The following is a 26,807-nucleotide window of genomic DNA, read 5'->3' on the forward strand; positions in this document are numbered from 1 at the left end:
TTTGTATAAGGTGTAAGGAAGGGATCCAGTTTCAGCTTTCTACATATGGCTAGCCAGTTTTCACAGCACCATTTATTAAATAGGGAATCCTTTCCCCATTTCTTGTTTTTGTCAGGTTTGTCAAAGATCAGATAGTTGTAGATATGCAGCATCATTTCTGAGGGCTCTGTTCTGTTCCGTTGATCTATGTCTCTGTTGTGGTACCAGTGCCATGCTGTTTTGGTTACTGTAGCCTTGTAGTATAGTTTGAAGTCAGGTAGCGTGATGCCTCCAGCTTTGTTCTTTTGGCTTAGGATTGACTTGGCGATGAGGGCTCTTTTTTGGTTCCATATGAACTTTAAAGTAGTTTTTTCCAATTCTGTGAAGAAAGTCATTGGTAGCTTGATGGGGATGGCATTGAATCTATAAATTACCTTGGGCAGTATGGTCATTTTCACGATATTGATTCTTCCAACCCATGAGCATGGAATGTTCTTCCATTTGTTTGTATCCTCTTTTATTTCATTGAGCAGTGATTTTTAGTTCTCCTTGAAGAGGTCCTTCACATCCCTTGTAAGTTGGATTCCTAGGTATTTTATTCTCTTTGAAGCAATTGTGAATGGGAGTTCACTCATGATTTGGCTCTCTGTTTGTCTGTGATTGGTGTACAAGAATGCTTGTGATTTTTGTACATTGATTTTGTATCCTGAGACTTTGCTGAAGTTGCTAATCAGCTTAAGGAGATTTTGGGCTGAGACAATGGGGTTTTCGAGATATACAATCATGTCATCTGCAAACAGGGACAATTTGACTTCCTCTTTTCCTAATTGAATACCCTTTATTTCCTTCTTCTGCCTGATTGCCCTGGCCAGAACTTCCAGCACTATGTTGAATAGGAGTGGTGAGAGAGGGCATCCCTGTCTTGTGCCAGTTTTCAAAGGGAATGCTTCCAGTTTTTGCCCATTCAGTATGATACTGGCTGTGGGTTTTTCATAGATAGCTCTTATTATTTTGAGATACGTCCCATCAATACCTAATTTATTGAGAGTTTTTAACCTGAAGGGTTGTTGAATTTTGTCAAAGGCCTTTTCTGCATCTATTGAGATAATCATGTGGTTTTTGTCTTTGGTTCTGTTTATATGCTGGATTACACTTATTTATTTGCGTATGTTGAACCAGCCTTGCATCCCAGGGATGAAGCCCATTTGATTATGTTGGATAAGCTTTTTGATGTGCTGCTGGATTCGGTTTGCCAGTATTTTATTGAGGATTTTTGCATCAATGTTCATCAAGGATATTGGTCTGAAATTCTCTTTTTTGGTTATGTCTCTGCCAGGCTTTGGTATCAGGGCAATGCTGGCTTCATAAAATGTGTTAGGGAGGATTCCCTCTTTTTCTATCGATTGGAATAGTTTCAGAAGGAATGGTACCAGTTCCTCCTTGTACCTCTGGGAGAATTCGGCTGTGAATCCATCAGGTCCTGGACTCTTTTTGGTTGGTAAGCTATTGATTATTGCCACAATTTCAGAACCTGTTATTGGTCTATTCAGAGATTCAACTTCTTCCTGGTTTAGTCTTGGGAGGGTGTATTTGTCAAGGAATTTATCCATTTCTTCTAGATTTTCTAGTTTATTTGCATAGAGGTGTTTGTAGTATTCTCTGATGGTAGATTGTATTTCTGTGGGATCGGTGGTGATATCCCCTTTTTCGTTTTTTATTGCATCTATTTGATTCTTCTCTCTTTTCTTCTTTATTAGTCTTGCTAGCGGTCTATCAATTTTGTTGATCTTTTCAAAAAACCAGCTCCTGGATTCATTAATTTTTTGAAGGGTTTTTTGTGTCTCTATTTCCTTCAGTTCTGCTCTGATTTTAGTTATTTCTAGCCTTCTGCTAGCTTTTGAATGTGTTTGCTCTTGCTTTTCTAGTTCTTTTAATTGTGATGTTAGGGTGTCAATTTTGGATCTTTCCTGCTTTCTCTTGTGGGCATTTAGTGCTATAAATTTCCCTCTACACACTGCCTTGAACGTGTCCCAGAGATTCTGGTATGTTGTGTCTTTGTTCTTGTTGGTTTCAAAGAACATCTTTATTTCTGCCTTCCTTTCATTATGTACCCAATAGTCATTCAGGAGCAGGTTGTTCAGTTTCCAGGTAGTTGAGCGGTTTTGAGTGAGTTTCTTAATCCTGAGTTCTAGTTTGATTGCACTGTGGTCTGAGAGACAGTTTGTTATAATTTCTGTTCTTTTACATTTGCTGAGGAGAGCTTTACTTCCAACTATGTGGTCAATTTTGGAATAGGTGTGGTGTGGTGCTCAAAAAAATGTATATTCTGTTGATTTGGGGTGGAGAGTTCTGTAGATGTCTATTAGGTCCACTTTGTGCAGAGCTGAGTTCAATTCCTGGATATCCTTGTTAACTTTCTGTCTCGTTGATTTGTCTAATGTTGACAGTGGGGTGTTAAAATCTCCCATTATTATTGTGTGGGAGTTTAAGTCCCTTTGTAGGTCAGTGAGGACTTGCTTTATGAATCTGGGTGCTCCTGTGTTGGGTGCATATATATTTAGGAGAGTTAGCTCTTCTTGTTGAATTGATCCCTTTACCATTATGTAATGGCCTTCTTTGTCTCTTTTGATCTTTGTTGGTTTAAAGTCTATTTTATCAGAGACTAGGATTGCAACCCCTGCCTTTTTTTGTTTTCCATTTGCTTGATAGATCTTTCTCCATCCCTTTATTTTGAGTCTATCTGTGTCTCTGCACGTGAGATGGGTTTCCTGAATACAGCACACTGATGGGTCTTGACTCCTTATCCAGTTTGGCAGTCTGTGTCTTTTAATTGGAGCATTTAGTCCATTTACATTTAAATTTAATATTGTTATGTGTGAATCTGATCCTGTCATTATGATGTTAGTTGGTTATTTTGCTCGTTAGTTGATGCAGTTTCTTCCTAGCCTCAATGGTCTTTACAATTTGGCATGTTTTTGCAGTGGCTGGTACTGGTTGTTCCTTTCCATGTTTAGTGCTTCCTTCAGGAGCTCTTTTAGGGCAGGCCTGGTGGTGACAAAATCACTCAGCATTTGCTTGTCTGTAAAGTATTTTATTTCTCCTTCACTTATGAAGCGTAGTTTGGCTGGATATGAAATTCTGGGTTGAAAATTCTTTTCTTTAAGAATGTTGAATATCGGCCCCCACTCTCTTCTGGCTTGTAGAGTTTCTGCTGAGAGATCAGCTGTTAGTCTGATGGGCTTCCCTTTGTGGGTAACCCGACCTTTCTCTCTGGCTGCCCTTAACATTTTTTCCTTCATTCCAACCTTGGTGAATCTGACAATTATGTGTCTTGGAGCTGCTGTTCTCGAGGAGTATCTTTGTGGCATTCTCTGTATTTCCTGAATCTGAATGTTGGCCTGCCTTGCTAGATTGGGGAAGTTCTCCTGGATAATATCTTGCAGAGTGTTTTCCAACTTGGTTCCATTCTCTCCATCATTTTCGGGTGCACCAATCAGACGTAGGTTTGGTCTTATCACATAGTCCCAAATTTCTTGGAGACTTTGTTCATTTCTTTTATTCTTTTTTCTCTAAACTTCCCTTCTCGCTTCATTTCATTCGTTTCATCTTCCATCAGTGACACCCTTTCTTCCAGTTGATCGCATCTGCTACTGAGGCTTCTGCAATCTTTGCGTAGTTCTTGATACTTGGCTTTCAGCTCCATCAGCTCCTTTAAGCCCTTATCTCCATTGGTTATTCCAGTTATCCATTCTTCTAATTTTTTTTCAAAGTTTTTAACTTCTTTGCTATTGCTTTGAATTTCCTCCCGTAGCTCAGAGTAGTTTGATCGTCTGAAGCCTTCTTCTCTCAACTCGTCAAAGTCATCCTCCATCCAGCTTTGTTCCGTTGCTGGTGAGGAACTGCCTTCCTTTGGAGGAGGAGAGGTGCTCTGCTTTTTAGAGTTTCCAGTTTTTCTGCTCTGTTTTTTCCCCATCTTTGTGGTTTTATCTACTTTTGGTCTTTGATGATGGTGATGTACAGATGGGTTTTTGGTGTGGATGTCCTTTCTGTTTGTTAGTTTTCCTTCTACCAGACAGGACCCTCAGCTGCAGGTCTGTTGGAGTTTACCAGAGGTCCACTCCAGACCCTGTTTGGCTGAGTGTCAGCAGCAGTGGCTGCAGAACAGCGGATTTTTGTGAGACCACAAATTCAGCTGTCTGATAGTTCCTCTGGATGTTTTGTCTCAGAGGAGTACCCGGCCAAGTGAGGTGTCAGTCTGTCCCTCCTGGGGGGTGCCTCCCAGTTAGGCTGCTTAGGGGTGAGGGACCCACTTTAGGAGGCAGTCTGTCCGTTCTCAGGTCTCCAGCTGCGTGCTGGGAGAACCACTACTCTCTTCAAAGCTGACTAGACAGGGACATTTAAGTCTGTGGAGGTTCCTGCTGACTTTTTGTTTGTCTGTGCCCTGCCCCCAGAGGTGGAGCCTACAGAGGCAGGCAGGCCTCCTTGAGCTGTGGTGGGCTCCACCCAGTTCGAGCTTCCTGGCTGCTTTGTTTACCAAAGCAAGCCTGGGCAATGGGGGGCGCCCCTCCCCCAGCCTCGCTGCCACCTTGCAGCTTGATCTCAGACTGCTGTGCTAGCAATCAGCGAGACTCCGTGATGCCCAGCTAATTTTTAATTATTTGTAGAGACAGGGTCTTACTGTGTTCGCAAGGCTGGTATCAAACTTCTTGCCCCAAGTGATCCTTCCACCTTGGCCTCCCAAACTGCTGGAATTACACCTGTGAGCCACTGCACCTGGCTGATCTTTTGAAAGTTTCTGAGACTTATGTGTTCTAACAGAATACATCAGGTGCAAATAAGAATATTGTGTATCCAATTGCTTTTCACTGGAGAGTTCTGTACATGTCTGTTTAGCCTATTTGGTTGGTCGTATGGAGTAGATGCCCTCCAAATCTCATGTTGAAATATAATCTCCAGTGTTGGATGTGGGGCCTAATGAGAGGTGTTTGCATCATGGAGACAAATCCCTCATGAATGACTTGGCACAATCCCCTTGGTAATCATAGAGTTCTCACTCTGTTAATCCACATGAGAGCAGTTGTTTAAAGGAACCTGGCTCCTCCACCTCACACTCACATTATCTTTCATTATGTGACATGTTTGGTTCTTTTTTGCCTTCCGCTATAATTGTAAGCTTCCTCATATCCTCACCAGAAGCAGATGCTGGCATATACTTCTTGTACAGTCTACTCAACTGTGAACCAAAGAAATCTTTTTCTTTATCAATTACCCAGTCTCAGGTTATTTTCTATAGAAATGCAAAATGAATTTATACACAATATAATGTTCTTCGGGTTTTCTGTTTTTTTAATTGATTTTTATTTAAATTTTTAATTCTTTATTGAAATTGAGGTATTAATGTTTATAATTTTTGTTGCTATTTTATTTCTTGCTTCATTTCTGTCAATATTTGCTTTACATATTTTGAAGCCCTGATGTTATATATGCATATACCTATAGATAGACATAATAGTTATAGATTCCTAGCAAATGGACTCGTTTTACCATTATATCATATCAATCTGGCTCATGCTAGTAATCGACTCATTTTCTTTTTGTGTGTCTATAAATGTTTTTTCTTTGTGCTACATTGGAGATTTTATAAAACCTCTTAATGTTACAACAGTATATTTTAAACTGGTAAAAAAATGACTTCAGTTGCATAGAACAATTTGTCCTCATTATATCTACCCTATACTTCATATTGATGTTGCAAATTATATCTTTGTGTATTTTATGATTATTTTTACTCCTATATTTCAAATTTTAAATTACTAACAATGCTTTCTGCACGATCACAATAATGCCACAGAATTTTATTTTTTGTATATGCATATGTTTTTCAGAAAGTTATGCATTTTTATATGATTATATATTTTTTCATCTTATTATTTTAAGTGGAAAGACCTCTTTTCAGCATTTTATTTAGGGCACATGCAGTGTTTATATGCTTTTCCAGCATTTGTTTATTCTGGAAGATCTTTTTTTTGTTGTTTATTTTGTAGTACATTTTTGCTGGTTATATTATTCTCACCATGAAGATTTTTTTCAGCACTTTGACCATTTTACACAGTTCTTTTCTGACCTGCAAGGTTTCTGTTGACAAATTCACTGGTTGTCTCGGAGGACTATGCTTATAAATAATACCTCACTTTTATCTTGCAGCTCCCAAGATTATCTTATTGTTTGTGACTTTTCAAACTTTGCTTAAATACGTGTTATGGATCTTTTTGTGTATACCCTAGTTTGTTTGTTTAGCTTCTTCATTTTTTATATTACTTTTTTCTTACTTTTAAATTTTGTCAGTTATTCTTTTTTACCTCCACAATTGTTTATTTTTAATATTCCAAGCCTTTTGTTGATATTCTTATTTTTCTGATTTTATTTAGGTGTCTGGTTTTCCATTTTTCTCATTGAGCATAATATGGATCATCTTAAATTTAAAAAATTAATATGTATCTCTTTATTTTTATAGTTGCTTTTTCACAAATTTTGATTTTTTTGGTTAGACCGTGTTGCCCAAATATTTTGTATACATTGTAATCTTTGGTTGAGATTTAGACATTAACATAAAGTTACCTTTCATGATCTTTATAATACAGCTCTTTCCTGGCATAGCCTGAAACCAATTGTCTTGGGTAAAGATTCTGGGAGTCTCACAAATATGTTCTCAGGATGTGTCTTGTCTGCAATTTTGTATTTATTTTTCAGTTAAAAGACTTCTTCATATTTCTTACTGGTCAGTAACTACTTTCTACACCTATTGTCTGTCCATGGTACTGCAGTCTTTCTGCTGTTGTAACATTCACTTTTGATCTCAGAAGAATTAAATCTGTCATTAAAGACACCACGTTCTTCTATTGGGGATGAGGAAGGGCTGTGTTGAGTAAATGTAGCAGACTTTTCTATCTATAAAGCTCTTGACATTGTGCTTACGTGGTGCACACACTTTATAAATTTCCAACAAAGGTATTTTGAATACTATGATTCTGTTACATTTATACATCTATGAAGGAATTATGGCCTGTGGTGTTTTGATATGCCATTTTGCTAATGTACCATATATAATTTTATATATTCGATTTGTAAAGTATATTTATCTGAGTCCAGTAAGTGGAGTAACTTGTGATTTTTATGTCTTTCAGTTATGTGTTCTCATTTCACACAAGATCTTCAGCCAGAGCAGGGCATAAAAGATTCACTCCAAAAAGTAATACCAAGAACATATGAAAAATGTGGACATGAGAATTTACAATTTAAAAAATGCCATAAAAGTGTGGGTGAGTGTGAGATGCACAAAGGAGGTTATAATGATGTTAAACAATGTTTGTCAGCTATCCAAAACAAAACATTTCAGACTCATAAATGTGTCAAAGTCTTTGGCAAATTTTCAAATTCCAATAGACATAAGACAAGATATACTGGAAAGAAACATTTCAAATGTAAAAAATATGGCAAATCATTTTGCATGCTTTCACACCTAAATCAACATCAGATAATTCATACTAGGGAGAAGTCCTACAAATGTGAAGAATGTGGCAAATCCTTTAACCGCTCCTCACACTGTGCTACACATAAAAGAATTCATATTGGAGAGAAACCCTACAGATGTGAGGAATGTGGCAAAGCCTTTAGCTGGTCCTCAAGCCTTAGTAGACATAAGAGAATTCATACTGGAGAGAAACCCTACGCATGTGAAGGATGTGGCCAAGTCTTTAGCTTATCCTCAAACCTTACTAGACATAAGCGAACTCATACTGGGGAGAAACCCTTCACTTGTGAAGAATGTGGCAAAGCCTTTAGCTGGTCCTCAACCCTTAGGAAACATAAAAGAATTCATACCGGAGAGAAACCGTACACATGTAAAGAATGTGGCCAAGCCTTTAGGCGCTCCTCAACACTTACTAACCACAGAGAATTCGTACTGGAGAGAGACCCTACAAATGTGAAGAACGTGGCAAAGCCTTTAGCTTATCCTCAACCCTCACTGACCACAAGAGAATTCATACTGGAGAGAAACCCTACACATGTGAAGAATGTGGCAAATCCTTTAACTGCTCGTCAACCCTTCAGAAACATAAGCGAATTCACACTGGAGAGAAACCCCACAAATGTGAATAATGTGGCAAAGTCCACCCTCAGGCCTCATAATACATAAAACAATTTATACTGGAAAAAAGCACTACAAGTGTAGAGAATGTGGCCAGGCCTTTAACCAGTTCCCAACCTTAATTGAACATAAGAGAATTCATATTGGACAAAAATCTTATAAATGTAAAAAAATGTAACAAAGCCTTTAACCCTTAAACCTAATAAACCTAAGAGAATTTATTGAAAAAAAATTTTTTTTGAGACGGAGTCTCACTTTGTCACCCAGGCTGGAGTGCAGTGGCATGATCTCAGCTCATTGCAGCCTCTGCCTTCCAGGTTCAAGTGATTCTCCTGCCTCAGCCTCCTGAGTAGTTGGGATTACAGGCATGTGCCACCACACTGGCTGATTTTTATATTTTTAGTAGAGACAGAGTTTTGCCTTGTTGGCCAGGCTGGTCTCAAACTCCCAACCTCAGGTGATCCACCTGCCTCAACCTCCCAAAGCCTAAGAGGATTTATATTAGAGAGACCCTAGAAAGGTAAAAAATGTGACAAAAGCTTTAAGCACAACTCAGGCCTTACACAATATCTTATAATTGATTCTAGAGAGAAACCCTACAAAAGCAAAGAATGTGGTAAAGCTTTTACCTAGTCTTGAACGCTTATTATACATAAGAGAATACTGAAGAGAAGCCCTACAATAAGGAATATGGCAATGTCATTAAAAAGTCCTCAAACCTGAACAAATTTAAGGAAATTGATATTGGAGAGAACCCCAGCAATTGTAGAAAAAAAATGTGGCAAAGCCTTTAACTGGTTCTCCATCCTTATTAATTTAAAAATTTTATACTGGAGAGAAACTCTACATACATAAAAAATGTGACAGAGCATTTAACCACACCTCAAACTTTTCTAAAAAAGAGAAATCATATTGGTGAGAAACTCTAGAAATGTGTTAAATGTGGCAAGGCCTTTAAATAGTAGTCACACATTTTGGTAGGTAAGATAATTTATACTGAAGAAAATTCCTACAAATATGAAGAATGTGGCAAAACTTTTAACAAATTTTCACATCTTATTGCACAGGAAAGCATGTATACTAGAGAAAAATTGTGCAAAGAATGTGAAAAGCCATTAATATCAGCACACATCTTACTCAGTATCATAAAGTTTATGCTTAATAAAAGCATTATAGGTTGGGCGTGTTGGCTCATGCTTGTAATTCCAGCACTTTGGGAGGCCAAGGTTGGTGGATCATGAGGTCAGGAGTTCAAGACCAGCCTGGCCAACGTGGTGAAACCCCACTTTAACTAAAAATACAAAAATTAGCCAGGCGTGGTGGCATGCACCTGTAATCCCAGCTACTCGGGAGGCTGAGGCAGGAGAACTTCTTGAACCTGGGAGGCAGAGGTTGCAATGAACCTAGATAGGGCTGCTACACTGCAGCCTGGGTGACAGAGCAAGACTCCATCTCAAAAAAACAAAAAAAGCACTATAAATGTGATTACTGTAAAAAGACTTTTCAGAAAATGTAGACCTTTAAAGTAAAAACTGTTTATTCTGAAGACAAACATACAAACATAAAGAGGATTGTTGTACCTTTACTTGCATTATGGATTTTATTGTACACATTTTATTTAAAGGAAAAATCTGAAGCAGTTAAACTGGTGAAACAGACACCAGTTTATACTAAACATTTTTGCAGGTCTAGTAAACGGGGAAAATACATTTAATCAAAAATTGTCTATATAAACATTTGAGGATTCACAGTAAAAATAATAAAGGCACTGAAACTTCAGACATTACACTAAATCAGACTGTTGAGTGTAAGAGAGATCCAAAGCTAACACTATATATATTTTAAAGAAGTAGATTGTTTTTGGAGATTTATAATTACATTCAAGGTATGCTTTTTCTGTAAAACAAAATTAGATTTTCTGAAAAGCAAATAATAATGTAACTCAAGTGTCAGATTACTTCATGTTGATTCTTCCCATTGTGAAAGTATCTCATCAATTGTTGCATCAGAGATATGAGAGATTGTTTTTATCAATGTACATTTATGTAATAAAATGCAATAAATTTTAAAAATTTTTAAAGATTATGTGTGATCTTAATTTTTCATTAAACAAAGTTGTTTTTAATGTGTTAAAACTATTGTACTTTGAATGAAGTGTAAATTTACCATCAACATTAATGTGTCCCATTTTACTTAAGGTTCTAAGTGAACAATGGTAACAATATACTATTTGGTAATGTAGGGGAATGACATCTCTGGTAATCTCTTTTTTGCCAGTGTTTTTTGTTTGTTTGTTTTGAAATGGAGTCTTGCTCTGTTGCCCAGGCTGGAGTGCAGTGGCATGATCTTGGCTCACTGCAACCTCCACCTCCTGGGTCCAAGCAATTCTCCTGCCTCAGCCTGCCAAGTAGCTGGGACTACAGGCATGCGCCACCACACCTGGCTAATTTTTGTATTTTTAGTAGAAACAGGGTTTCACCATGTTGGCCAAGCTGGTCTTGAACTCCTGACCTCAGGTGATCCACCCACCTTGGTGCCCTAAATTGCTGGAATTATAGGCGTGAGCCACTACACCTGGCCCTCTAGTGGTTTTAAGCTGCAAATAAGTTGAATAATTTTGTTCTCATAGGTCAAATTTGTATTCTTTTTTACCTTATTTAGATTTTTAAAAATTTTTGTGGGTAGACAGTGTGGCATACACATGGCATATATGAGATACTTAAACACAGGCATACATTATTTAATTATCACAGCAGAGTAAATGAGGTATTCATCACCTCGAGCATGTATTTATCCTTTGTATTACAAGCAATCCCATTATAGAGTTTTAGTTATTTCAGTATGTGCAATTGAATTATTATTAACCACAGGGTCATTTTATGATCATAAAAGTTACATGAGTGTAATTAATATGCATACATTTCTGAGTCTTGATTAAATAGTTATTGAAATTTATTTTATATTTCTTTTGTACATGTGGCCTCTCTGCTGACAAATCAAAACAGACTTTTAGTTTTTATTTACATAGAGTTACATATACAAATATATAACTCTAAAGATATATCAGCCAGGCACGGTGGCTCATGCCTGTAATCTCGAAATGCCATCTCTACTAAAAATACAAAAAATCAGCTGGGCGTGGTTGTGCATGCCTGTATTCCCAGCTATTAGGGAGGCTGAGGCAGGAGAATCGCTTGATCCTGGGATACAGAGGTTGCAGTGAGTGGAGATGCCACCACTGTGCTCCAGCCTGGATGACAGAGCAAGACACAGTTTAAAAAATTTTTTAAAAAGATATACCTTACACATAAGAAAGTTATGTAGCAAGTGGGTGTGTTTGTGTGTGAGTTTGTATGCATTTCAGAACTGAAGAACAATATTGAAACAAAAAAGATTATTTTAATAAGGTGGATAATTAACGAGAAACCTGGAAACCTCAGAGATTCTCCAAAAAAATCTATATTCTGTGCCTTGTATTGAATTTGTTACTGTAAAATCTTATCCCACCCAAATCTTATCTCAAATTGTAATCCCCATGTGTCAAGGGAGGGACTTGGTGGGAGGTGATTGGAACACGGGGATAATTTTCCTCCATGCTGTTTTTATGATAGTAATTGAGTTCTCAAAAGATCTGATGGCTTTATAAGTGGTGGTTTATTCTGCTCTCCCTCTCTCCTGCTGCCTAGTCAAGAAGGTACTTGCTTATCCTTTGCCTTCTACCATGATTGTAGGTTTCCTAGACCTCCCAAGCCATGCAGAATTGTGAGTAAGTTAAACCTCCTTTCTGTATAAATTACCCATTCTCTGGTAGTATCTTCACAGTAGTGTGAAAACAGACTAATACAGAAAATTAATCCTGGGAGTTTGGGGCACTGCTATAAAGATGATTGAAAATGTGGAAGTGACTTTGGATCTGGGTAATAGGCAGAGGTTGAAACAGTTTAGAGAGCTCAGAAAAAGATAGAAAAATGTGGGAAAGTTTGGAACTTCCTAGAGACTAGTTGAATGCTTTTGACCAAAATGCTAATAGTGATATGGATGATAAAGTCCAGGCTGAGGTTGTCTCAGATGGAGATGGGAAAATTATGTTTAAAATGGAAGCAGAACATAAAAGTTTGGAAAATTTACAACCTGACCATGAAGCAGAATATAAAATCCCATTTTTTGGAAAGAAGTTCAAGCCACTGCAGAAATTTGCAAAAGTTAGAAGAAGCTAAATGTTAATAGCCAAGACAATAGGGAAAATGTCTTCAGGCCATGTCAAAGATCTGAGATGGGTCCTTCCATCACAGGCCAGAAGCCCTAGGAGGAAACAATGGTTTCATGGTTGAGGCCCAGGGCCCCACTGCTCTATGAAGCCTTGGGACTTGGTGCCCTGCATCCCAGCTGCTCCACATCCAGCTGTGGCTAAAAAAGGCCAAGGCACAGCTTGGTTTATTTCTTCAGAAAGTGCAATCCTCAAGCCTTGGTGGCTTCCATGTGGTTGGGCATGTGAGTGCATATAAGACAAAAGTTGAGCTCTAGGAACCTCTGCCTAGATTTCAGAGGATGTATAAAAATGCCTGGATGTTCAGGCAGAAGTCTTCTACAGGGGCAGAGCCCTCATGGAGAACCTGTAATAGGGCAATGCAGAGGGAAATGTGGGGTTGGAGCCCTCACGCAGAGCCCCCACTGAAGCTGCCTGCTGGAGTTTTGAGAAGGCCACTATGCTCCAGACCCCAGAATGACAGATCCACCATGAGCTTGCACTCTGCATGTGGAAAAGCCACAGGCATTCAATTCCAGTCCATGAAGGAGCTTCCAAAGGCCATGAGGGCCCACCCTTTGCATCAGCATGCCCCACATGTGAGACATGGAGTCAAATGAGATCATCTCAGAGCTTTAAGAGTTACTGACTGCCCCGTTGAATTCAAACTTGCATGGGGCCTGTAGCTCCTCGGTTTTGGCCAATTTCTCCCATTTGAAATGGGAGAATTTATCTACAGCCTGTACCCCCACTGTATCTTGGAAGTTACTAACTTGCTTTTGATATACAGGCTTATAGGTAGCAGGGACTTGCCTTGTCTCAGATGAGACTTTGGACTTAGGCTTTTGGGTTAATGCTAACATGAGTTAAGACTTTGGGGGACTGTTGGGAAAGCATGTTTGGTTTTGAAATATAAAAAGGGCATGAGATTTGGAAGGGGCCAGGGGCAGAATGACACTCATGGTGTTCTCATGATAGTGAGTGAGTTCTCATGAGATCGGATGGTTTTATAAGTGGTAATTTTTCCTGCTCTCCTTCACCTAGTGAAAAGGATACCTGCTTCTCCTTCACCTTTTCCCATTATTGTAAGGTTCTTGAGGCCTCCCCAGCCACGCTGACCTGTGAGTCAAATTAATCTCTTTCCTTTATAATTTACCTAGTCTTTGGTGTGTCCTTATAGCAGTGTGAGAATGGACTAATAGACATGGTAACTTAATAATAAAAGTGTCATTATTATCCTCAATTTATAAAGAAAGAAACAGAGCCAGTGAGAGAAATAAATTCCTCACAACAGCAGAGCCAGTATTAAAACACAAGCAACTTTGACTCCAGAAATAATGCTCTTGAAAACAACAATCAAAACACTTTCAAACAGAAAATAAGTTACCTTTAACATCCATTCTTAAAAATTTAACAAATATGAAAATAGATACATTTGTAATATATATGTATATGTGTGAATGTATATTATAAATAAGAAATATTCATATAAGCCAGAGAAATATAAATAACTTTAATGAATAAAATTGAAAAGCAGTTCAATTAATTATTGTTTGCAGATGATATGTTCATTTACTTAGAAAGACAACAAAAGCAACTGAAAGGCGATTTTAGAAGTCTATTCAGGTAGGTAGGCAAAATTCTCAGATGACCCTCAGGTTCCCACTTCCGTGCACACCTGCTGTGTAGTCCTTTTCTCCTGAGTGTCAGAAAATGTGTGACTGTGGTGAGACATTATTCGTGTAATAGTGTTACTAATGTATTGGCTTCCTGTTTATCATAAGAGAGATTATCTTGATTAGACTAAACTTAATCAGAGGTGCTTTTAAGAGAAAGGGCACATCATAGAAGAACACCCCTGCTTCTTCTATGCCATAAGCTGTTTACGGTGGCCACATGGAAAGGGATATATTTGTATATTGTCTCCATTTCTGCCTTCAACCTGTTGATTTCAGTAAGGAGAATAGGAGGATCTCATGGCAGAGGAAAAAGAAGGGATCTCATTTATGCAAGAAATAATCACCCCTCATCTGGGACAGCTTAAGAAAAATGGACCAGAACATGATCACACAAATGGGAAATAAAGGCAACTTGGTTGAAAGGGTTCCCTGGCATTATGAAGCAATATCTACACAGCTGAAGTAAATGATCAGCCTCTGGGATACCAATAGTCTACCAACAAGGCTGAATTCATTCCCATTCTGATTAAATTAGCATTTCTGCACCATTGTGGTAACTCCGTTTTACATAATTAATGACAAAAATACCTGCAGGGTGCGGTGGCTCACGCCTGTTATCCCAGCACTTTGGGAGGGTGAGGCAGGCGGATCACCAGAGATAGTGAGTTCGAGACCAGACTGATCAACATGGAGAAACCCCATCTCTACTAAAAATACAAAATTAGCTGGGAATGGCGGTGCATGCCTGTAATCCCTGCTATTCAAGAGGCTGAGGCAGGAGAATCCCTTGAACCCAGGAGGTGGAGGTTGTGGTGAGCCGAGATCACACCATTTCACTCCAGCCTGGGCAGCAATAGTGAAACTCCATCTCCTACCCCCCAGAAAAAAAAAGGGGAAAAAATATGCAGACCAGTGAGTACTATCCTAGAATTGAATTTATCATGAAAAAGCATAGCCAATTATTTAATTTCAACATTGGAAAATGTTGAAAAATTGATGAATTTATAAATAATCTGACTAATTTTAGAGTATTCTACTATTCTGTAATACAATATTGAACTTTGATCACCTTAACATGAATATTTCTTGAATGCATAAATTATTATGTAGATAGTTTCTCTTCTACATCAACACAATAAGACAATTAGAGCAAACAATTAGAGAAAACATTTGAAATAAAATAAAAGTCATCAGATCCACATTTTTAAATGGCTTGGCATAATTGCCATGCTCTTTTAAAGAAGCAAAGACAAGAGTTTGGCTTAGACCAATTATTAAGTCCTTGACCTTTTGAAATCTAATATCCTGGCTAAAAAATTAGGAGGGAATGTTTTTTAGGTGACTGCCTAGAGTGTCCAAGGCAATATGAGAAGAATTTTGATAGTTAAGCAAGAAAATGCATGCTACATATACACATTACTCTTCTCTTATTTGCTTTCACATTGAAAGATTAGAAATTGCAAATCTAGTCCCTCAATTTAGGGTAAATTAACAAAATATTCGTGTTTTAGCTGAGCAAGTTATTGTATGAAACTTACGGGAAATAGGTGTCATTAGCTGCTAAAAACAAAACAGTGTGACTAGATTCAGTAACTATCTAGCCATGCAAATGATAGACCAATTAGATTAAGATCCTAACAGGTGCATGTAGAAAGCATTTATGTGTAATGTTGTGATCCTCCCCCAAACACCTATTTCTGCCTCCTTACAGAGATACCAATTTTTCCTGAATGACTCAGTTTGAACACTGGGAACTGAGAATGCTCAGTGTTCACAGTTGATTACTGGGAACATAGTTAACACATTTCTTCTGTATTATGAAGACATTTTATGAATCTTACTCTGCCTCAGAAAGGCTTTTTTTTTTTTTTTTTCAAAGTTTCACTCTTGCTGCCCAGGCTGGAGTGCGATGGCAGGATCTCAGCTCAATTCAACCTCCATCTCCAGGTTTAAGCCAGTCTCTTGCCTCAGCCTCCCGAGTAGCTGGGATTACAGACATGTGCCACCATGCCCAGCTAATTTTGTATTTTTAGTAGAGACGGGGTTTCTCTATGTTGGCCAGGCTGGTCTCGAACTCCCGACCTCAGGTGATCTGCCCGCCTCAGCCTCCGAAAGTGCTGGGATTACAGGCGTAAGCCACTGCACCCAGCTCAGAAAGGTTTTTAGTAAGATACTGTTCATGTATAACACTCTATCTGGATTCATAGAAATTTTCAATATGCCATTTAAGTCAGAGACACCGAAATGTCAACCAAAATTCATAAAACGTATTTGAATGAGATCAAGTATTTCTTAGCTGAGAATTTTATGTCATCAGTAAATTTAGAAGAAAATAATAAATGTGTAGTTTACCTTGGACCATATAACAGTGTTTGCCACATGGGAAAAATTCAGACAAGTGCTCTTCATCATTACTCCTAAAGTAGCCATAGCACCACATCAGAAGGCATTGAAACAGTGAAGAAGGGTGATATAAATGGAATACTTATATGAAGTACAGTTGTTAATAAAAGGTAGCATTTGATATTATACAACTATAGGTAAGATGATTAGTATGAGATAAAAATATTTTTACTTTAATTGACAGAATAACTTTATCCACAATATTTCAATTTCAAATAATTTTTTTTGCTCTATATTTGCTGGTTTTTTATTTGCTATTACCTGAGCTCAAAAGGAATCAACAAAATGAATCTTTATTTTACCACAAGAATTGTATTCATGCATATGCTTAATTTGCTGAGAACATGTTAGCTTTCCATGAAAGATTTATAGTTTTATTGTGTCATGTTTTGCCGAGAAGTGGCTGTCCTGCCAGAAAACTGCTATTCTCAGCTCTGCCCACATTGACTCTGCTGAGCATAGTGACTAGAAGTGATGTGTGGATAAAAAGCACATGTGTCTTCTTTGCATCTTTTTTCATCTATTGGAGGAAGAAAGAGGAGAATGCAGATAGAAAATTTAGAAAAAAATCTAATCTCCGAATAATCACGAAGAAGTTTTCTTAAGCAGAAATAAACCAAAGGGGATGGTGGTGTAAGCAGAAAATGTATTATATTGCTAAGCCTTTGAAATTTTAGGGTTTATTAGTATGATAATCTGCATTGCTTTTACAAACATACTAGTCTTTCAGTTTTAATTCTTCTGGATATGATTCAGTTTCCTGATGAATCTGAACGGAGAGGAGAATAACTTATTTGTCAAAATTAAAGATGTGGGAAAAAATATGTTGACTAACATAAGATAGTCAAAAAGAGACAGACAAAACAGAAAGTAAAATGATGTTCTTCAGAAGCGGAAAAGAGAAGGAGAAGACAGTTTATTGAACATTAGATTGTACTTTTTAAAGATAAAATTATCTAGAGATCTGTTTCATATAGTGTAAATATACTTAAAAGTACTAAACATATAGCTTAAGTATACAACTTTAAGATGTTTAAGATGGTAATTTTATGTTTTTAATCACAAATATTTACATCTCTCATAAAATAGTTACATTTTTCAAAAATTACTTCAAATGACAAGTGTTTTTCTCACACAATAACATAGATTCAAACAATAAATAGATGGTAATTTTAGACTGCCTGACTACTCATCAGACAATAAAACACTGACAACCACCTGAGAAAAGAAATAAGCAAGATAATAAACAAAATGGAGCAATATTTATACACGCAAATATTACATTAGTAAATTTTATAGGCAATAGAAATGTCTGACTTATGGGGCTGGGTGCGGCAGCTCACGCCTGTAATACCAGCACTTTGGGAGGTTGAGGCAGGTGGATCACGAGGTCAGAAGTTCAAGACCAGCCTGGCCAGCATGGTGAAATCCCGTCTCTACTAAAAATACAAAAAAATTAGCCGGGCGTGGTGATGCGCATCTGCAGTCCCAGCTACTCGGGAGACTGACAACAGGAGAAGAGCTTGAACCTGGGAGGTGAAGGTTGCAGTGAGCCCCGATCCTGCCACTGCACTCCAGCCTGGGTTACAGGGCAAGAGAAAGAAAGGAAAGAAAGAGAGAGAGAGAGAGAGGAAGGAAGGAAGAAGAAAGGAAGGAAGGAAAGAAGAAGGAAGGAAGGAAGGAAGGAAGGAAGGAAGGAAGGAAGGAAGGAAAAGAGAGAGGGAGGGAGGGAGGAAGGAACGAAGGAAGGACGGATGGAAGGGAGAGAGAGAAAGGAAGGAAAGGAAAGGAAAGAAAAGAAAGAAAGAAGGAAGGAAGAAGGAAAGAAGAAAGAAAGAAAAGAAAAGAAAGAAGAAAAGAAAAGAAAAGAAAGGAAAGAAAGAAAAAAGAAAGAAAGACATGAAGTTCTTGCCCATGCCTACGTCCTGAATGGTATTGCCTAGGTTTTCTTCTAGGGTTTTTATGGTTTTAGGTCTAATGTTTAAGTCTTTAATCCATCTTGAATTAATTTTTGTATAAGGTGTAAGGAAGGGATCCAGTTTCAGCTTTCTACATATGGCTAGCCAGTTTTCCCAGCACCATTTATTAAATAGAGAATCCTTTCCCCATTTCTTGTTTTTGTCAGGTTTGTCAAAGATCAGATGCTTGTAGATGTGTGGTATTATTTCTGAGGGCTCTATTCTGTTCCATTGGTCTATAGCTCTGTTTTGGTACCAGTAAAGAAAGAAAGAAAGAAAGAAAGAGAGGGCAGGGGGAGGGAGGGAGGAAGGAAGAGATCTCACTTATCCTTGTTCTTTAAAATTTGCTCCAAGTGAAACACAGTGATTTATATTTGATTAAAACACATTTTTGTTTTGTTTTGTTTTGAGAGAGAGGTTCACTCTTGTTGCCCAGGCTGGAGTGCAATGGTGTGATCTTGGCTCACCGCAACCTCCGCCTCCCAGGTTCAAGTGATTCTCCTGCCTCAGCCTCCCGAGTGGCTGGGATTACAGACGTGTGCCACCACGCACAGCTAATTTTGTATTTTTAGTAGAGATGGGGTTTCTCCATGTTGATCAGGCTGGTCTCAAACTCCCGACCTCAGGTGATCCATTTTCCTTGGCCTCCCAAAATGCTTGGGTTACAGGCATAAGCCACCACTCCTGACCCTATTAAACACCACATCTTTATAAATAATACATAGTGAAAAATTACCATCCAAATCATAAATGTAACATTGAAAACAAAAATACAATTAAATAATCCAAAGGAACCTATATGAAAAAAACATGCAGTAAAATGGAGTTAAAAACAAAAGCAAGGCCGGGCGCAGTGGCTCACGCCTGTAATCCCAGCACTTTGGGAGGCCAAGGCGGGTGGATCATGAGGTCAGGAGATCGAGACCACGGTGAAACCCCGTCTCTACTAAGAAAATACAAAAAAAAAATTAGCCGGGCGCGGTGGCGGGCGCCTGTAGTCCCAGCTACTCCGGAGGCTGAGGCAGGAGAATGGCGTGAACCTGGGAGGCGGAGCTTGCAGTGAGCCGAGATCGCGCCACTGCACTCCAGCCTGGGCGACAGAGCGAGGCAAAACATGTTGACCTATAAAATACTGAATATTAGCATAGATGTATCAGAAAATAATTCTTTAAATAACTACAGTTTTCAAATGTGACTATGAACTTATGAAAATCTGGCATTTTTAATTATTGGCATGCAATGTATAGCAGTAAAACTTCACAAAAAATACATTAGAAGAATTAGTAAAAGTCTAATGAAAAAATGGAACCTTTAAATTAATAAGTATTTAAAAGATACTAGGTAAAGTTATTTATGTTATTAATATATTCTTGCTATTACACAAAACATAAGATCTATAATACAGCCATATGAACACAAGAAAATAATATTCCAAAGCAAAAACAATATAATTTTCTAGAATACTGTGAAATTAATTATACATAAAATAAATATTGGAATTAAATTACATCATTATTTAGGTATAGATGGAGAAAAATGAATAAAATACTAATGATACCTGTAAATGGGGGTGCATGAATTACTTTTAACTTAGGGATAAAAGCCACAAGACAAAAGTATTCAAAATACATATAGCTTAAATAATTTATTATGAGATACACAATACAAAAAAGTAAAGTGTGATATAAATCATATATTGAAGAGAATACAATTGTTGAGTCTTTCTATACATTGAAGTTGAATTGTTATTATCGTAAGCTAGACTGTTTTAACTGAGATGTTTTATGTAAGTCTCTTGGTAACTAAAAGAAAATGTGTAGTATACACACAAAAGAAAAAGGAATCAAGTGGCCAGGCGCGGTGGCTCACACCTGTAATCCCAGCACTTTAGGAGGCTGAGGCAGGTGGATCACCTGAGGTCGGGAGTTAGAGACCAGCCTGACCAACATGGAGAAAATTTGTCTCTACTAAAAATACAAAATTAGTCAGATGTGGTGGCACATGCCTGTAATCTCAGCTACTCGGGAGGCTGAGGCAGGAGAATCACTTGAACTTGGGAGGCAGAAGTTGAGTTGGCGCCATTGCACTCCAGCCTGGACAACAAGAACAAAACTCCGTATGAAAAAAAAGAAAAAGAAAAAAAGAAATGGGAATCAAAGCATATAACAACAAAAGCAAAAAAAAAAAAAAAAATCAAGAAAACACAAGAGAGGACAACATGAAAAGAAAAACAAAGACATTATTTTATTGGTGCAAAAGTAATTGCGGTTTTTGCCATTAAAAGTAATGGCAAATCGATAATTTTTTAAATATCAAATAATTTAGTTATCTAATAAAAACAAATTGCTATGGTTTCAATCCCGCTTCAAAATTCATGTTGAAATTTAACTGCCATTGTTATAAAATTATAAAGTTAGACCTTTAAGAAGATGTTAGGTTCTGAGGGATCTACTCTCATGAATAAATTAGTGTCACTATTTCCAGAGTGAGTTAGCTGGCCGGAAATTGGGTCTATTATAAAAGTAAGCTCTCTGGTGTCCACCTTCTGTCATCCTCATGCCTTTGGCCATTTTGTGATGTGGAGATCTGATTCTCATCAGATGTCAATGGCGTGCTCTTGGACTTCCATAATCTAAAATTGTGAGCTAAGTAAACTTCTAATCTTTATAAAATACCAACTCTAAGGGCGGGTGCAGTGGCTCACGCCTGTAATCCCAGCACTTTGGGAGGCCAAGGTGGGCGGATCACCTGAGATCAGGAGTTTGAGACCAGCCTGGCCAACATGGTGAAACCCCGTCTCTACTAAAAATAAAAAATTTAGCTGGAGCCTGGTGGCAGGCACCTGTAATCCCAGCTACTCGAGAGGCTGAAGCAGGAGAAGCTCTTGAACCTGGGAGTGGGAGGTTGCAGTGAACCGAGATCATGCCACTGCACTCCAGCCTGGGCAACAAGAGTGAAACTCCATCTCAAGGAAAAAAAAAAAGGGTAAGTTTACCTCTACTTGATGAGCCAAGTCTCTACTCAGTGTGTGAAAAATAAATTCTTTTTTTTCAGCCACCCCAGACTTCTGGGAAAGGGGCCTGGAGCTGTGCCCAAGCATCCCAGCCTTCGCCCTCAATTGCAAACAGAGTGGAGTGTCTCTTAGCTCAGGAGTTTGTGCTACTCGAGAGTTTGCACAAACACAAAGCTGAGAAATACCGCTTGCTGAAAGGGGTGTAAAAGGCAAAGGACAAACCGGTTGTCCTCTGAAGTGGAGACACTTCTATGTTGGGCTATGATCTTGGAGGATGCAGGCAGGGAACGAGTTTTGCTGGTTTTTCAATGAAAGACCCCTTGTGGTAAGAGAGGCTCTTCTCTCTCTACCTGGTGAGTTACTTCGTCTCTTTGGTACCCAGTTTCCTCATGCTTAAAATTAGGGAGTGAAACCACACATCCCCTAAGACTCTTTCCTCTTAGCCGTTCTATGAGTTAATTAATGAGATTTGTTTTCCCATTAACATACATCCAAAAAGGCACTCAAGCTAGGTTTTCTGTATTTCCTGGAATCTTGTAACTGCCCCAGATGAAGTGGGCGTATTTGGAGGAGAAGCTCTTCCTTGCTTCCTTTCTAGAGACAAAATCTCTCCCTGTCGCCCAGGCTGGGGAGCAGTGGTGCAATCCTGTCTCACTGCAACCTCAAACTTCTGGCCTCAAGTGATCCTCCCATTACAGCCTCTGGAGTAGCTGGGACAACAGGCACACACCAACATGCCCAACTAACTTTTAAAATTATTTTTGGGCTGGGCACCGTGGCTCAAACCTATAATCCCAGCACATTGGGAGGCCAAGGTAGGCAGAAAACCTGAGGTCAAGAGTTCGAGACCAACCTGGCTAACATGGTGAAACTGCCTCTACTAAAAATACAAAAAATTAGCCAGGCAGGGTGGCACAGGCCTGTAATCCCAGCTACTCAGGAGGCTGAGGCAAGAGAATCACTTGAATCCAGGAGGCAGAGGTTTCAGTGAGCCGAGATCACACCACTGAACTCCAGCCTGGGCAACAAGAGTGAAACTCTGTATCAAAAAAAAATCCCAAAAATAAAAATAAAATAAAATTATTTTGTAGGGACAGGGTCTCCTATGTTGCCCAGGCTGGTCTCAAACTCCTGGCCTCAAGTGACCCTTCTGCCTCAGCCTCCCAAAGTGCTGGGATTACAGGCATGAGACATTGTACCTGCCCTTCATTGCTTTTTAATAACCTTAGTTACCTTCTTTTGAATATCTGTAGAATTCCACTGGCTTTTTGTCTCTTGAGGCTAGAGTTGACTTCCATAAATAGTCATTTTGAGCCAGGTCTTTTGAATAAAGTGAGTGGCCAGAGATGACGCCACAACTTTGGCTAAAACAGTTTCCCAGAGAGCAGGCCGTGAACTCTAAAATGCTTTGTGCCGGTCACCAGGCCACAGTTCACTCTTCTTGCAAACTCAGAATTGCAAATTAAAAAAAAATTAAAATTTAATTAATCTATTGCTGGGCGCGGTGGCTCATGCCTGTAATCCCAGCACTTTGGGAGGCTGAGGCAGGAGGATCACCTGAGGTCAAAAGTTCAAGACCAGACTGCCAATGTGGTGAAACCCTGTTTCTATGAAAAATACAAAAAAATTAGCCAGGCATGTTGGCGCGTGCCTGTAGTCCCAGCTACTCAGGAGGCTGAGGCAGGAGAATCCCTTGAACTTAAATTAATTAATTTGTTTTTTAGATGGAGTCTCACTCTGTCATACAGGCTGGAGTGCAGTGGTGTGATCTCGGCTCTCTGCAACATCCGCCTCCTGGGTTCAAGCAATTCTCCTGCCTCAGCCTCCCACATAGCTGGGATTATAGGCATGTGCCATCACATCCGGCTAAATTTTGTACATTTTTTTTTTTGAGATGGAGTCTTGCTCTGTCGCCCAGGCTGGAGTGCAGTGGCATGATCTCAGCTCACTGCAACCTCTGCCTCCCAGGTTCAAGCAATTCTCCTGACTTAGCCTCCCAAGTAGCTGGGATTACAGGCACTCACCACCACACCTGGCTAAGTTTGGTATTTTTAGTAGAGATGGGGTTTCACCATGTTGGCCAGGCTGGTCTTGAACTCCTGACCTCAGGTGATCCACCCACCTCAGCCTTCCAAAGTGCTGGGATTACAGACATGAGCCACAGCACCCGGCCTAATTTTGTACTTTTAGTAGATATGGGGTTTCACAATGTTGGCCAGGCTGGTCTCAAACTCCTGACCTCAAGTGATCTGCCTGCCTCAGCCTCCCAAAGTGCTGGGATTACAGGCATGAGCCACTGTGCCTGGCTGATTTTTTCTACTATCAAAGGAATCACTAGGGTCTTCTCCTTCTTTTGATTCATTTATTTTCTTGGTTCTGAAATTTTTTTAAAATATGGAATGCTTCGTGAATTTGTGTGTCATCATTTCACAGGGACCATGTTCATCTTCCCCATGTCATGCCAATTTTAGCATGTGTGCTGCCGAAGTGAGCACTAGTTCTTTATTTATTTATTATTTATTTATTTTTGAGACAGGGTTTCACTGTGTCTTCCAGGCTGGAATACAGTGGCATGATCATAGCTCACTGCAAACTTCACTTCCCAGGGCTCAAGTAGTCCTCCCACCTGGGCCTCCCAATGTGTTGAGATTACAGGCATGAGCCATTGTGCCCAGCCTGGAATGTTTAACTGCTGACTTTGATGCCTGGTTTTGGTTGTACTAGACACTCCCACTACTTTTTTCTTTAAAAATTACTGGTTTGTTCAGCTCCTTAAAAGGATCTTCGGTGTTTTATATATCAAAATATGTGAGGCCAGGCATGGTGGCTCATGCCGGTAGTCCCATCCGTTTGGGAGGCCAAGGTAAGAGGATCACTCTAGGCCAAGAGTTTGAGACCAGACTGGCTAACAAAGTGAAACCCCCATTTCTACAGGAAAAAAAAAAGTAGCCGGGTGTGGTGGTGCAAATCTGTAGTCCTTGCTACCTGGGGGGCTGAGGCAGAATTGCTTGAGCCCAGGAATTTGAGGCTGCAGTGAGCTATGATCATGCCACTGCACTCCAACCGGGATGACAGAGCGAGACACTGCCTCAAAACTAAATAAATAAAATCAAATAGACAATAGAATCGTCTGAGCTTTTCACCCTTTCCACAGGTTATAGGTGCCTGCAAGAAATAGTGAATGTTGAAGGTAGACATTTTTCACTGCAATATAACTAGGATACCTTTTCTTTTTTTTTTTTTTTTTGAGACGGAGTCTCGCTCTGTCACCCAGGCTGGAGTGCAGTGGCGCGATCTCGGCTCACTGCAAGCTCCGCCTCCTGGGTTCACGCCATTCTCCTGCCTCAGCCTCTCCGAGTAGCTGGGACTACAGGCGTCCGCCACCACGCCCGGCTAATTTTTTGTATTTTTAGTAGAGACGGGGTTTCACTGTGGTCTCGATCTCCTGACCTCGTGATCCGCCCGCCTCGGCCTCCCAAAGTGCTGGGATTACAAGCGTGAGCCACCACGCCCGGCCACTAGGATACCTTTTCTAACCATGTTCCTGTGCAGACATAGAATGAAAAGCCAGTCGGTCGGGGCTATAGCATGAATTCAGGCCTCGTACGGATGGCTCAATTTGAAGGGCCTTTGTTTTTCTTTTGTTTTCTTTCTTTCTTCTTCTTTTTTTTTTTTTTTTGAGACGGAGTCTTGCTCTGTCGCCCAGGCTGGTGTGCAGTGGTGTGATCTTGGCTCACTGCCACCTCTGCCTCCCAGGTTCAAGCGATTCTTATGCCTCAGCCTCCCAAGTAGCTGGGATTACAGGTGTGTGCCACTATGCCCAGCTAATTTTTATATTTTTAGTAGAGATTGGGTTTCACCATTTGGCCAGGCTGGTTTTGAACTCCTGATCTCACGTGATCCCCCAACCTCGGCCTCCCAAACTGCTGGGATCACAGGTGTGAGCCACCATTCCTGGCCGATACCCTCCTCTTAAGTCTAGATTAGACCTGCTGGCTTGCTACTTTTTTGTTTTTTTATGAGACAAGGTCTTGCTTTGTCCTCCAGGCTGGAGTGCAGTGGTGTGATAGTTCGCTGCAGCCTCAACCTCCTGAGCTCAAAAGATCCTCCTGCCTCAGCCTCCTGAGTAACTGAGACCACAGGCACATGCCACCACTCCCACCTAATATTCTGTAGAGAGAGAGGCAGGGTCTCACTCTGTTGCCTAGGCTGGTCTTGAACTTCTGGCCTGAAATTATCTTCTCACTTTGGCCTCCCAAAGTGCTGAGATTACAGGCAAGAGCCACAGTGTCCGGCAAGAAATAAGATGGTTTAATTTATTGGTGTGAGCTGTCTGGTTGGCTGTGCAGAGAGCTGCTGATGTAAGTGGATTCAGGGCCAGGATGAGAAGCCGTGATCCTTACGAGCTCCTCTGCACCTCCACCTTCTGGAAAAGGGCAGGGTCCCAACAGTCAGACTGTCTGCCAGCTCTCAGTGGGCCCTGACTCAATACCCTTCTGACTTGTCATTGTGGCTCCTGGCATGTGGCACTAAGCACTATTATTATTATTTTTTTGAGTCAGGGTCTCACTCTGTTGCCCAGGCTGGAGTGCAGTTGTGCAATCTCAGCTCACTGCAGCCTCCACCTCCCATGCTCAAGCAATCCTTCTGCCTCAGCCTCCCGAGTAGCTGGGATCACAGGAGCCCACCACCAGACTCGGCTAATTTTTGTATTATTATTATTATTATTATTATTATTATTTAGAGATATTCGGTATCCCTATGTTGCCCAGGCTAGTCTTGAGCGCCTGGGCGATCCTCCCACCTCAGCTTCCCAAAGTGCTGAAGTTACAAATGTCAGTCATCACAACCTGGACAGAGTTTTTTTAAAAACCAAACTGAGATTTTGTTTCAAAATTTAAACAAGATTTTTAAATGTTTAAATTAGGCCGGATGGGCCAGGCACAGTGGTTCACGCCTGTAATCCCAGCACTTTGGGAGGCTGAGACGGGCGGATCACAAGATCAGGAGATCGAGACCATCCTGGCTAACACGGTGTAACCCCGTCTCTAAGAAAAATACAAAAAATTAGCCAGGCGTGGCAGCGTGTGCCTGTACTCCCAGCTACTCAGGAGGCTGAGGCAGGAGGATGGCGTGAACCCAGGAGGTGGAGCTTGCAGTGAGTCAAGATCGCGCCACTGCACTCCAGCCTGGGTGACAGAGTGAGACTCTGTCTCAAAAAAAAAAAAAAAAATAAAATAAAATAAAAAATAAATTAGGCCAGGTGTAGTGGCTTATGCCTGTAATCCTAGCACTTTGGGAGGCTGAGGCGGGAAGATTACTTGAGGCCAGGAGTTCGAGACCAGCCTCGCCAGCATGGTGAAACCCTGTCTCTACTAAA

General features: G+C 39.9%; 1 non-coding gene across 1 annotated transcript; it reads right to left on the reverse strand.

The window, feature by feature from the left end:
* Window positions 1-23,815: 23,815 nt before the first annotated feature.
* On the reverse strand, window positions 23,816-23,922 carry LOC116809827 (U6 spliceosomal RNA). Its single transcript, XR_004370010.1, has one exon. It is a non-coding gene; the product is annotated as a U6 spliceosomal RNA (small nuclear RNA).
* Between the last annotated feature and the right edge of the window lie 2,885 nt (window positions 23,923-26,807).

The sequence above is a fragment of the Hylobates moloch genome, unplaced genomic scaffold (assembly GCF_009828535.3).
Source record: "Hylobates moloch isolate HMO894 unplaced genomic scaffold, HMol_V3 SCAFFOLD_1, whole genome shotgun sequence".
Lineage (NCBI taxonomy): Eukaryota > Metazoa > Chordata > Mammalia > Primates > Hylobatidae > Hylobates > Hylobates moloch.